This window comes from Hesperophylax consimilis, chromosome 27 (assembly GCF_061612785.1).
Source record: "Hesperophylax consimilis isolate HC1 chromosome 27, BYU_Hcon_1.0, whole genome shotgun sequence".
Classification (NCBI taxonomy): Eukaryota; Metazoa; Arthropoda; class Insecta; order Trichoptera; family Limnephilidae; genus Hesperophylax; species Hesperophylax consimilis.
Window position 1 is genome coordinate 22673600 of NC_142862.1, and position 13090 is coordinate 22686689.

A 13090-nucleotide genomic window follows, 5' to 3' on the forward strand; every position below is an offset into this window, starting at 1 on the left:
GCACATTAGCTTTAATATAATAGTTAGTATAATATTACAAATATATAACAAGGTTAACTCATCCAGGGAGTAGAGCGGTGATTGGCTTGAAAGTTGTAATGTAGCAGAAGCGCATTTTTCACTGGGAGATTTTAATTTACTGCAATACAAGTGGCTTTAAGCGACTCAAAAGTGACTCAAGTGAGTGTTTTATTTATGCTCAAAATGCATTAATACGTTTTCTACGAACCTTGCCATACGACCTACCATATCGTAAGGTTAGATATCATCAGGACGATCAGGCAGTTGCAGCCAGGGAACTTCACTCGTATCAGAATCAAATTTCAAACATTATAAAAATCCGGAAAAAATATTTCTATTCATATAAATATTCTGGAACGAAAACATGGCATTTAGATATGCACATAAATTTGTAAAGATTGAAAAAAATATTTTTAAATGTTTCTATGCTGTTCTACAGCGTTCCAACAATCCACAATCCTAATAATCCATAATCCGTAATAAAATATTGTTTCACACTTCTTCCCAAGCTTTTGGACAGTTTGTACCCTTTTGTCCATCATCAGGCTAGATAATGGACAAAAAATAATGGCTGTTCAGAACGTTGACTCAGGGAGGGTGAAAAAATGATTAAATTATTGACCCCAATAAAAAACCATTGTTCTTATGAATAATAGAAGCATCTATTTTAAAAATATCGTAATTTTATTACTGTACATTGTGTAAATATTTTATTAATGCACGTGTGGAATTAAATTTTATCCTTCCATCCATCCATCCGTCCCCAAAGATGCCCCAAAAAAAATTCTCCTCAGACTTTTCTGCGTGAATTCTATACAAAATAGTAAAGTAAGTGAAAATATCTGGCATTGTATTATTAAATTAATAATATAAACAACCTTCCCGTGTCTTATTGTCCGGGTAAGAACTGTTTATATTAAATTAGCGCTATGAGAGATTAGAGCAGCGGCCGCTTTCAGAACTAGTCAGTAGCCATCCGCGGCCATCAGTAACTTTTGTTGTGCAATTCGGCCGGTCGTTTGGCGTTCGCCGTATCTTCCAATTCGTCGTGGAAACTCTTCTTTTCGTGAATTGTGTGTGCAAAAACGTGTTCAATGGATTAACTCTGGCACGGCAAAACCCCCAAGATCACCCCCGAGGTAAATATCCCCCATTTAAAATATAAACTTGACGGGAGTCGTGTTAAATTCATGTTTTTGTGGCTCAGTTTCGTGGGAGGGTTTGTGTGTGTTAATTCACTGCGGAGGCGTTGATACACTTGTATAAGCATAATAAACTCAGTAAGTTAAATATAAAAGCAACAAAATGATAACATTGAAAGTATTAGCTTCCCATTTACGTAAACAAACCATTCGGATATCTCATTTTCTTATCTTTTTTCGCGAAGTGTCAGTAGCGTGATACATTTCGCGGCAGTGTTATTTTTTTATGCAGTCGTGTTTATAAATTTGGAGTTGTTTGTAAATTGTCGTTTCGGTAAATGATAACATTCAATTAATGACTTCCGCTGTGAGATTCGTGTGCGCTTTCAGTGTTTTGATTCAGAATTCTGTGGAGATGAACGGTTGCCATAAAATACAAGAGGCGGCCGTAATGACTCATACATAATCTAGCAGCCCTTTTCAGCTCGGCCTTTTCACACGAGGTCGTAAAACACATAAAAAACAAAAAAGGATGAAATAAAAAAGGGTCGGTTTTTGAAAGAACGAATAAAACATCATAAATCTTAATTAACTTTCGTTAAAATTTGACATTATCAAAATTTGCGATCGAATATTCGATATCCTTCAAATTAGTGTGTCCTAAAAACGAGTTATAACTTCTAACAATTAATAATGTCTATCGACATGCCTTGAATGTGTACGCTTTCTGACATGAAGGGCTCTGCAAATATTAATGTAACACCAGAATAGAAGATAGATGGAAGACGTGTTCACATCGGGTGAACATTGACACGATGATAGCCAAACCTTCGATACGAAAGGGCACCAGAATAAGACAATATATCTTGACTCTTGACAGAAAACATGCTTGTTATTTTAACAATGTAATTTGTCAGTGGAATGAATTAGTTTCATTGTCAGAAGATATCCCAATGTAAATGCAGGGTCGCCGAAGTGGCTGATGAGATAGATCAACATACTTCTATATTTGTAATTATCCATGCCGATATTTTACACCAAGTTCATGTCAAGCCATCGATAATTCAGGGTCGTGTGCTGGTAGCGATAGAGATTAGAACGCCTTGTATTGATTCAGAATTTTAGCTTCTTTGATATGAAATAACACGTACAATAACACGGAGATAAATGTCAAATTGAAAATTATAGACCCATATGTATTATGTCATCACTACCTAAACTTTTTGAAAAGATTATATTAAGTAAAATCATGCATCAAATTAAACCAATTATATCAACATTTCAACATGGTTTTATGCCAGACAGATCTACGTCATCTAACTTATTGCTTTACGAAAATTTTATTTCTAATGCACTGTCCAAGGGTCTTCAAGTTGATACAATTTATACTGACTTTAGCAAAGCCTTTGATACTGTTTCTCATCGCATTTTAATGGAAAAATTAGAACACTTGGGAATAAGCGGCAACTTTCTCGAATGGCTTAGAAGTTACTTATCATACAGAAAATTATCTGTAAAAATTACCTCCACAACTTCTTACACTTTTTTTTGCCTTAAGTGGGGTCCCCCAAGTTTCCCACCTAGGACCAATTCTTTTCCTACTATTTATTAATGACATTTCACTAATTTTCGATAATATTCACTTTCTTCTATTCGCCGATGATCTAAAGATGTTTAAATCGATCGGTAATTCTTCTGATTGTTTAACTCTACAAATGAACTTAAATAAACTTTATGAATGGTGCATCGTAAACAAATTACATCTTAATATCAACAAATGTCAAACGATCAGTTTCCATAGATCTAAAACCCCTTTATTATTCGACTACTCAATTAACAATGCCAATCTAAAAAGAGTTTTTGAATTCAATGACCTTGGAGTTATCTTTGACTCCAAATTACGCTTCTTGAATCACATTAATAGCATTACCAGTAAGGGATTACAAATGCTTGGATTTATTCTCAGAATCGCTAAAGACTTTAATAACATAAAAAACTATAAAATTACTGTACACGTCTCTGGTTAGAAGTCAGGTTGAATACAATGCAACCATTTGGTGTCCTCATTTCAACTCTCATTGTTTACAAATTGAAAAAATTCAAAATAAATTTTTACGTTTTATTAATTTAAAAATTGGTATTCCTATTATTGAAATCAATTATGTCAATTTACGCAGTAAACTTAACTTATCGAAATTATCTGAAAGGCGAAAAATATTTGATCTTCTTTTATTATATAAAATTGTTCATTCAAGGTTAGACTGCCCTGACACTATAAACTTGCTATCTACATATACCTCCAAAATATACTAGACGGAATATTTTATTCTACAACAATAACTTCGCTACGAATTCTGTGTTAGAAAGAATACATAGGTTGGGCAATGAACTAAGTGATGTCGCTGACATATTTAATTTAAACTTCAATACATTTAAAGCCAAATTAGTCCACCACTTTTTAAATGTAAATAATGTATAAGAAATCATTATATTTTATTTCGATCTTCTATTGTTTGTTTTATACTGTTGCTAAAAATGAAATTTGTAATTTTTATGTACTTAAAACCCCAATAGGGCGTCAATAAATAAATAAATAAATAAAAACGCAAAGAGCGTTCTCTCAATTACTTTCGCACTATATTAATTCTATGAAATAATGTCAGTAACAAAATTGTCAACCTAAATAAATAAGGTTGCTATTTCGTAAAACATCTCATAAGACCTAGAGATTTCATTTAGCAGCACCATACCTCTTGTCATGCTATGCTGGGCAATATAGAGCAAGTGATGTCGACCCTGGCGGTAGTTGTTCGGTAACTTCGGTACGAACAATTTACATCCAAAAAACTATTTATCCGAAAATCACCCAGGCGTCGTAAGTTCAATTCCTCGCCGGTTAAGTCCTGCATCACGGCACAAACATCTTTTCTTCTTACTGTGGGCGGCAGTAGGAGATTTTCAAATGAATGTTTGTCTAAAAATCGCTCTATTAATTCATCTAAGCATCTGTTAAACATTTTTAAACAAAATAAATACAAATTTAAAATAAAGAATTATTATTTAAAATAAATTTTGATACCTGCTTGTCTGATATTGATATGTATGATTAAGATATCGGTTCCGAATTTGAAAATTAAAAGTTAATTGAACTTTAATAATTTTACGCATTACGCAGGAACACAATTACACATCACGCACTCACCCACCGACAACCGTAATTAGTACGTTTAATTCCTTCTAAATTCGTTGTGCCCTTCAGAAACACGTGCGATTGTAAATTAATACGTGAGTATGAAAAGTATCGTGAGCACCTCCTATCCTTCTTCTTAATTTCTATTTCTCTCCTCCTTACCTGAAAATAGTTTTAAGATAGATCAAACTCCATCTTTAAGCAACTTTGGCATAAGAAAATTTGAGACTTAACTTATGTTTTTATGTGAAACCGCAAAAGAGTCCCAACTGCTCTTAATCGTGTGGAGCCAGTGAGACTATGGCATCCTCAATTGGGGTATGCTGTGAGGCTGAAGGGAAGAGGAAGGTGGTAAAGTGGAAGGTGGAGAAGTACCTGGCTATTCAGATCTGGTCACCAAACACGGCCATTTCAAACAAACTTTCAATTCTGAATGGTGGTTTTGCACCAGGGCGATACTGAGAGTATCTTCCACTCTGGAACGTGCCGCAAATATACTGTATATTATTTTAAATTAGTGAATTTTGAAATAACACAAATTAATCGAATAAGATTTATGTGCGCACGCCGGGAATGGAACCCGTGACCTCTGGCTTGCTAGTCGACTGCCTTACCCTGTTTATGTAAATTTGTATTCTATTGGTAAGCTGTTTGTTTCTTACAAATAAGGTAATTATTGATTTATTTATTATTTCATTAACCGTCATACTTTAAAACATAGATTATAGAAATTACACATTGTTTGGACAATAATTACAAGACACAAGTATTTACATACTCAAAATAGGTTATTAGTTTACGGTTAATTAAGTAATTTATGCGTATTTATACTAAAATGAAACGTTCATACACACTTTTTTGTATGCAAAACAGTCCAAAATGGCGATAAAGGGATCGTTCTATAAGGCAAATTTTAAACTTTTAATTGAATATAAATGGAATTATGCAAGCTGTCCGGGTATAAATTGCGCTAACTTCGGGAGGTGATGATAAGAGTATGGTTTTTTTCCATACAAACAATTCACCCTTTTTACCTTAAAACATCGAAATGTTATTTATTCAACTATCCTGACCCTTATAGAAATTGTTCAAAAAGTCATAATAAAAATAATTCTAAAAAAACCTCCAGACTTCCCCACTGAATGCTTATTGGAAGAATTCAAAGTTCCTACAATTAAACACTTTTTTATGAAAAATTCAATTATTCAAATTATTAAAGAAAAAGATAAATACTCATTCATAACTGAAAATCGAACCAGACTCAAATATATATTTGCATGCCCTAAACTACACACTTCATTTGCCCAGCACATAATGGTGAAATGTTTTCCTTGGTGGGTATAATGACCCACCAAGGAAAACATTTCTTTAATAAATTACCAGAAGAAATTAGAAGCATAACGTTTACCACAATAATTCTAATGACAGAATATTTCATTCAATTTCAAATCAATTTTCAATATTTTCAGCCGAGTGCATTACAATAATAGAATCTCTCAAATATATACTCAAAAATAATTTTGAACATTTCCTCGTTCTCTCTGACTCTCTCAGTTCCCTCCAAAAACTTAAATCCAGTCCTCTTCTTCATCCTGATGATCACTTTGTATGCCTTATTCGAGAGATGATAGCCTCCATTCAAAGCTCTGGTAAAACTGTAACTCTCATTTGGATTCCTGGACATGTTGGTATCATGGGTAATGATATTGCGGATGCCTTAGCAAAACAAGGAGCGTCCAACCCTGTTATTACCCTCGTAAACCACATTCCCCTATCTGACATTTTTTCCATCATCAAAGATAGATCCCGCAATGTTTGGTCGGAGTATTGGCACATTGCTAGTCAATCCAAGGGAGCCTGCTATGCCTCAATAGGACTATTCCATCAAAACCGTGGTTTCAGCAATTCCCTCATTTTTCCAAAAAAGAAATTTCTTCACTCATTCGAATAAGGATCGGACATTGTTCCGTTCCTTCCCATCTTTTTAAAATTCACGTCGTTGACTCCCCAGATTGTACATTCTGTGGTCTAGAAGTGGGAACTTTAGATCACATATTTTTTGGTTGTCCCTCTCTAAACAAATATCCTCTCTTCTATCATAGTCCAGTCAAGTTAAACATGAAAAGGGGGTTGTGCTTGCAAAAGGTCCAGTCATTCTGAATTTTTTATATGTTGTTAGGACCTAAACCAGTATTAAAAAAAAAAATTTGCAACTTCGAAAGTGCTGTGCGAGCGGCGGTGGACCTAAAAAACCAGGAAATTTTCGGATTTTTTTCAGTTTTTGCTCAATATCTCAGTAAAGGAAGGGTCTGACCGGTGTAGTCCGTATACACACTTTAAAAGTAGATTAAATTTTCTATAATTTGAAACCAAAGCAAGCTATATAAAGCAATTGGTTTTCAAGATACAGTTCTTCAAAAATAGGCAATTTTTTCCAAAAAGTGAATTTTTTTCGAAATGGTCACTTATTTTGTAAAATAATTTCTAAAATACGCATCTCACGTCAAATATTGTATGAAATAAAGTTGTTGTAAATTTAATAAGCTTTTATTTGAGACTAAATTGATATCTGTAGACTAAACGGTTCTCTCAAAAATGGCAGATAACCAAAAACAGTCATAAGTGGGTTTTGGGTGAAATGCAAATAAACTGTTCTCACGTCTTTTTATGGTTTTATTTATCAAACAGTTAACAGATTTTTGATGAAAAAAAGAAAAGATATTACATCTATCGGGAATTACGTCATCTTCAAACATTGTTTTATATACCTACATACCAAAATGCTTGTACAAACATCATGGTACCTACTATAAGGACAAATTACATGTACACAAAAAATAAAACTAATATAAATCATGTAGGTATTGTGTCTTGGTTGCCAAATCATGTCGTTCTTTTTATCTTAGCTGGGAGAGGCGCCCAGTCTGTAGTCGGGTTATCTTCATCGTCCGAGCATTTCAGCTCCACATCCGGGACGTTAATGCAAAATTTGCCACCGCATGACTGACAGAGGACTGAGCAGTGGAGCCCAGCCTTTCTACACCAGCAGCTCCCAGAGCATCCTTTATTGCATTTACACGAAATTTTTCGCAAAAGGGCAGGAGGTGCGGGATCCATCGTTGTGGAGATGGGGGTGAGTCCTTGAGAAGACAGCTTCCACCCCATTCAGTGGGATTCAAGTTGACTCCCCGCCACTTCTGCACTTGGAGGTAGCACCTTGCTGCATGGTGGCCTGCAGCATCTTCCATCGGTGGCAAACGGGCGAGGTTTATGTTTGTTGAAGTGACAAACGTCTTATACCTCAGGAAATCCAAAGTATCCCTCGCGATGTCACCCCCATATAGAGCCACGAAGCACTTGATGCCTGCTTCACTCACGGCTTGTGGGGTAGAGTCTGGCCAAAGGAAGGCCTTCACTTGCTCAGCAAGTGGTTCACTCTTGCTCAGAAGTGTGCTGATTTTGGTCTTTCCTTGGCCAAACGGTGCTGAGGTGGTATCGCACCCGGCAAACGCATGGGTAAATAGTACCGTTCCTGGTAATTGTAAGGAGTCCTGGTTGTTGTAGGAGGTCGTAGAGTAGTGACAGCAACCAGTTTCACCCTTCGTGTTCTTCTGAAGATAGACGTTTTTCTCTTAAGCGCCTAAACCATTGAGAAGAACGAGCAGGTCGACATCTTCTCCCACTATGACGACCCGATCGGCATCTGCTTTTTTTGATAACGCCATCATGACGATCTCTCGATCAGCATCTTCTTCGGCAACAGCCACTTCTACTCCCTCCTTCTGAAAGGCGTCACAGAGAAGAGTTAAAAGGCGTCTCTTATTGTTTTCATTGCCCAAAACATTCTCTTGAGCAATTTGAATTACTGTGACTTTATTGAAAGTCAATTCGTAGCTGGAATGAGCTGCGTAGCGCCGGAGTCGTTCCGCTGTTTTGGTGTTTTTTTAGTAGCATCTTCGGGGTAGCCGTCAAAAACGATGGAGACGTTCTTCCCGAAGTGGTTTCGGACGTAGGTGGTACTACGCGCCAAAAGTGCTCGAACCGTGCTTTTCCGCTGCCACACGACCTTGTGCAAGAGGTAGCCAACATCCAAAATGACGTGAGTGCTGGCATCTATCGGCGTGTGGCTGGAAAGAGGAGTGAAGGCAGAGTACAGAGTAGATTTTGTGCCCTTGCGCATCCCTTGTTCATTGAACAGAGACATCGGGAACGGGGCCAACTCATACTTGAAGTCATCCTGTAAATCCTGTTCAGATTTCTTTGCAATACACACTCGCTGAAAATTTGTTAGCGGATCCACAGCCACTCTTCTGTTTTTGTCCGGCAGTTTAACGGTTGAGGTGATCGATGCCAGCGTGGTAACTTTATTTTTCCGTTTTATTACTACCTTGTCGTACATTTTCCCCACAATTTTCATTACTACTTCCGTTCCAACTCTCTGGGCTGTGTGGCAATTAATTTCAGGACCTGCCAGTAAACCACTACTGATAGAAATTAAACTGTCAGTTTTGGGAAATGGAGGGTGGAGAGCAAACCAGTTTTTTAGTTTTTCCACATCACTATTATCTCGGATGATTCGAAAAGGTCTCATGTCTGCATGCTGCTCTCCAGTATGACATGATAAGCTGCAAAAACTTTCCAGTTCTTCACAAATGTTCAACATAAACACCATTCCTGCTGTCCACCTTGCCAGAACACTTTCGGAGATTCCTCTTCCTTGGGTCAACCCACCGTAGGTTTTCATGGATCGCATCAGCTTCAGCTCAATTGTTAGGTCTGACCACAACCCAGACCAAAACTTGTCAGACCGGAAAATGGTGAAGGATCCTTTTGTGAACATGTCGTATTCACTTTTATCCATCCGATCTTATAGAGCCATCATATCCTAAAGATAGAGGTGCGCGCTCTTAGCATACAAAAAATGTCCAGCTGCATGGAAAAAAGGGAGCATCTTATGGACAGTGTACAAATGAAGGTTCCAATCATCAGCACGCTCTGCCTGGATGAATAGTTTTATCAAAGTGGTCATACGAAAGTATTGGACCCACAACTGTGATGTTGGACCATTTGCTTTAATTTTCTCCAAGGCACTTTTAAATTTTGCCTTTAGTATTTGGTAGGTATCAATTTCTTCTGCTGATATAGTGAGAGACCTTTCAGTGTCTCGCAGCAATTTTTCAGTCTCGTCTCGCTCCTCAGGAGTTATGTCAACCTCATAAAAAACAATGCTGGCCAGTGTGAGGTTTGCCAAAATGTGGGCTCGAACAGCTCGTGAATATGCGTGCCCATTCATATGGGTACCCATGGGTATAGGTACTAATGGGAACTTGAAATTTGAAATAGTCGTAATTATATTATAACCCTAGGATAAACCCACGATGATTAATGGATTTACTTTACAGCACAATAAAACCATAAAAAGACGCGAGAACAGTTTATTTGCATTTCACCCAAAACCCACTTATGACTGTTTTTGGTTATCTGCCATTTTTGAGAGAACAGTTTAGTCTACAGATATCAATCTAGTCTCAAATAAAAGCTTATTAAATTTACAACAACTTTATTTCATACAATATTTGACATGAGATGCGTATTTTAGAAATTATTTTACAAAATAAGTGACCATTTCGAAAAAATTTCACGTTTTGGAAAAAATCGCCTATTTTTGAAGAACTGTATCTTGAAAACCAATGGCTTTATAAAGCTTGTTTTGATCTCAAATTGTAGAAAATTTAGTCTACTTTTAAAGTCTGTATACCGACTACACCGGTCAGACCCTTCCTTTACTGAGATATTGAGCAAAAACTGAAAAAAATCCGAAAATTTCCTGGTTTTTTAGGTCCACCGCCGCTCGCACAGCACTTTCGAAGTTGCAAATTTTTTTTTTTAATACTGGTTTAGGTCCTAACAACATATAAAAAATTCAGAATGACTGGACCTTTTGCAAGCACGAATGTACATCTTGACTGGACTATCAAGCCTTATCTAAAATTGCCTCCCCTCCATTCAACATCTCATCTCTTCTAAGTCTGAACTCGACTCCAATTTTCATTATAATTTTGAAATTTGCCAATTTAAATAAAATTAATATTTAAATTCACCTTTCATTTCTCAATAATTTTAAATGATGGCCAAGAACACCCTTGAAGGGTGAAAGCCAGAAATAATGGAAAAAAATGATAAAAAACAAATATTGAACTAAATAAAAAAATATTACATTAGCAAAAAAACTGATTCCCCTAGTTTCACTTGAAAATCCTATAATCTCACAAATTATCCTAGTATACTCTACTTATCCTCCATAATATACATTTTTCTTCCTTCCAAATACAATAATCTGTATGGATTTTAATTTTGTAATTCTTTTTACTTTGTAACCCAGTCATATTATTTTCAAACAGACATAATACACCGTTGCTGTTTCAGAGTGCCAAAATTTTAACTGTTAAGGCTATTCTATGGCAAAAAATCATACTTCAGTATATATTTACCCCGCAGCATAAAGAAAAATTAGAACATAAATACAGTACTAGATTCACGCGCAATGACGGGTTAATAGTTCCGAAATTTAATAATAAATACGGACAGAGAACGTTTGAATACAACATACCGAAGATATTTAATTTATTACCTGACACTATAAAGCAATGTAAATCTATGAATAAGGTTAAATATATGGTGAAAAATTGGCTATTTACTTTAATATGTATGAAACATTGTATAAAAAAATTGTTGATTCTGTAGATATAAGATGTAAATTATAACTTGTAAAAATGTATATGTAACTAAACTTTAAGCACCTGTTGACAAGCCAATTCAATTAGCTTAGCAGGACTTGTTTGTTTATATGTAGGTATAAACTATTTATTCAATAAAAAATAAAAATATATTTTTTTTTTTGCAAATGTACACCCCTCTTCCATCCACAAGCAAATGCTTTTAATGGAAGTGTAGTATAAATTAAAACAGTATGACTTGTAAACATTGTATATTTATTGTAAAAATATACAAATATTAAACAAAAACAAAAAATATTTTTACTTGTACTATCATGTAGAATCACCCCCCGAAGTTAGCGCACTTTACCCCCGGACACTCTGTAATGTATCCATTACCATATATCCCGACGTAAATCTTTAATTCTTGTAGTAATTAAGTTGAAACGATGTGTAACTACAATAATATGTGCCTATAAAAGTGCGGCGGTTAGAGAAATATTTACCATAAATAATATTGTCTAGTCATGCATTCCTTGTTTCATCCGCTTTCGTTCATAGTCTCCTGTTATTTCGACTCGTGAAATGACCCGATTCAAGTATTTGATTCACTCGATCGCGACATGCTTTCCGGGGATGTCTCTCACTTACACCGCGAGTGTCATATCCGCTGTAATACCTGTCCAATCAATGCACCTCTTTTGCTCACGTCGACCATGCATTCTTTTCGGATCTCGCCACTTGTAATACAGTTGGTAATTGGTATTACCACACGTACGCCTCAGGGAACTCGATTATTATTGTATTGTTTGTAAATATACAGGGTGTATCGGCACGTACCCGACAAACTTTAACCAGCTATTCCTTAGCACATTTGGAGTAAAAAATGTTATCGGCACTTTGCTGTCCGGTAACATTTTTTTTAATAAAAAATTTACCATTCATATTTTCACCACTTGTCACCACTGTTTTATCCTTTGTCACAGTTTGAAAACCCATCTGGCAATATTTTATTCGAGTTTCGTTGAATAATATACATTGGCGCGCTTTTACAACGAAATGGCACGGCACCATAGACATATGAATATTAGTAGACCTGCCCTAAGTGATTAAAAGCGTATTATCCCCACTCCCCATACCGGTTCCATTGGAGCCGGCTGTGCTCGCGTATGGCCTCAAGTGAAATTTGAAAACGTGACGTCATCATTCTTGTGCGAACTATGGTCGAGGCATCATCGGTTCATTTTACGAAATAACACGGCAAAATGTTGACTTGTACTATGAAAACTTGTAAAAATAGATGTGAAAAAGAGAATAAACCCAATTGTCGTATTACATTCCATATATAAGCATTATTTTACTTTATTTTAAGCATATTCACATCGTATAATATGAATCAGTTGTTACTATCACATCGAGAAACGTCTGGACGCGAAACACAAAGCTGGTTGGTTGCTGGGAAGTAAATTATGAACATTTATAAAAGTGTCTTAACTAAATACTTAAACGAAATATTCGACTCTGAAAATGGAACCGAATTTTTTTGCCGAATTTGGACTTCGCAAATTTGTTCATAACGTGGCGAGTAATTTGCGCTCCCATGTAAAAATGTCTATTCATTCAAAAGCAGATTTTACTTTTAAGAAGTAAATGGTGATATTATAATGCGAGATGCCTATTTACTGTCAGATTGATTTATTGACGAATCACAGTCAGCTTCACTCCCTTCGTTCTTCAACAGTTGATTTTACCCCTCGCCATTATCTTCTCGTCTATTAATTCCTATGTCTGTGCACGGCACCATTCGTCTCATTTTTAACTATTATTATTTAGTGCGTATGAAAGAGCGAAGACGCTTTTTGACACACTTGCTAATAACAGCTGTTGAACACGAGAAACAATGCCAATGACAGTGACGGAGTGTGGATTTTTTTTATAATTTTTTGTTTTTAATTGAAAAAAAAATTTAACCGGACAGCAAAGTGCCCATAACATTTTTTACTCCAAATGTGCTAAGGAAA

The 13090-nt window shown here is 35.8% G+C and overlaps 1 protein-coding gene across 5 annotated transcripts in view; it reads left to right on the plus strand.

The window, feature by feature from the left end:
• Positions 1 to 1020: 1020 nt before the first annotated feature.
• LOC149410780 (uncharacterized) overlaps positions 1021 to 13090 on the plus strand; it is a 112909-nt gene continuing 100839 nt past the window's right edge. For all 5 annotated transcript variants that reach the window (XM_089648124.1, XM_089648128.1, XM_089648126.1 and 2 more), the window contains exon 1: positions 1021 to 1160. The gene's annotated coding sequence lies outside the window, so the exon portion shown is untranslated. The remainder of the gene's footprint in view (positions 1161 to 13090) is intronic.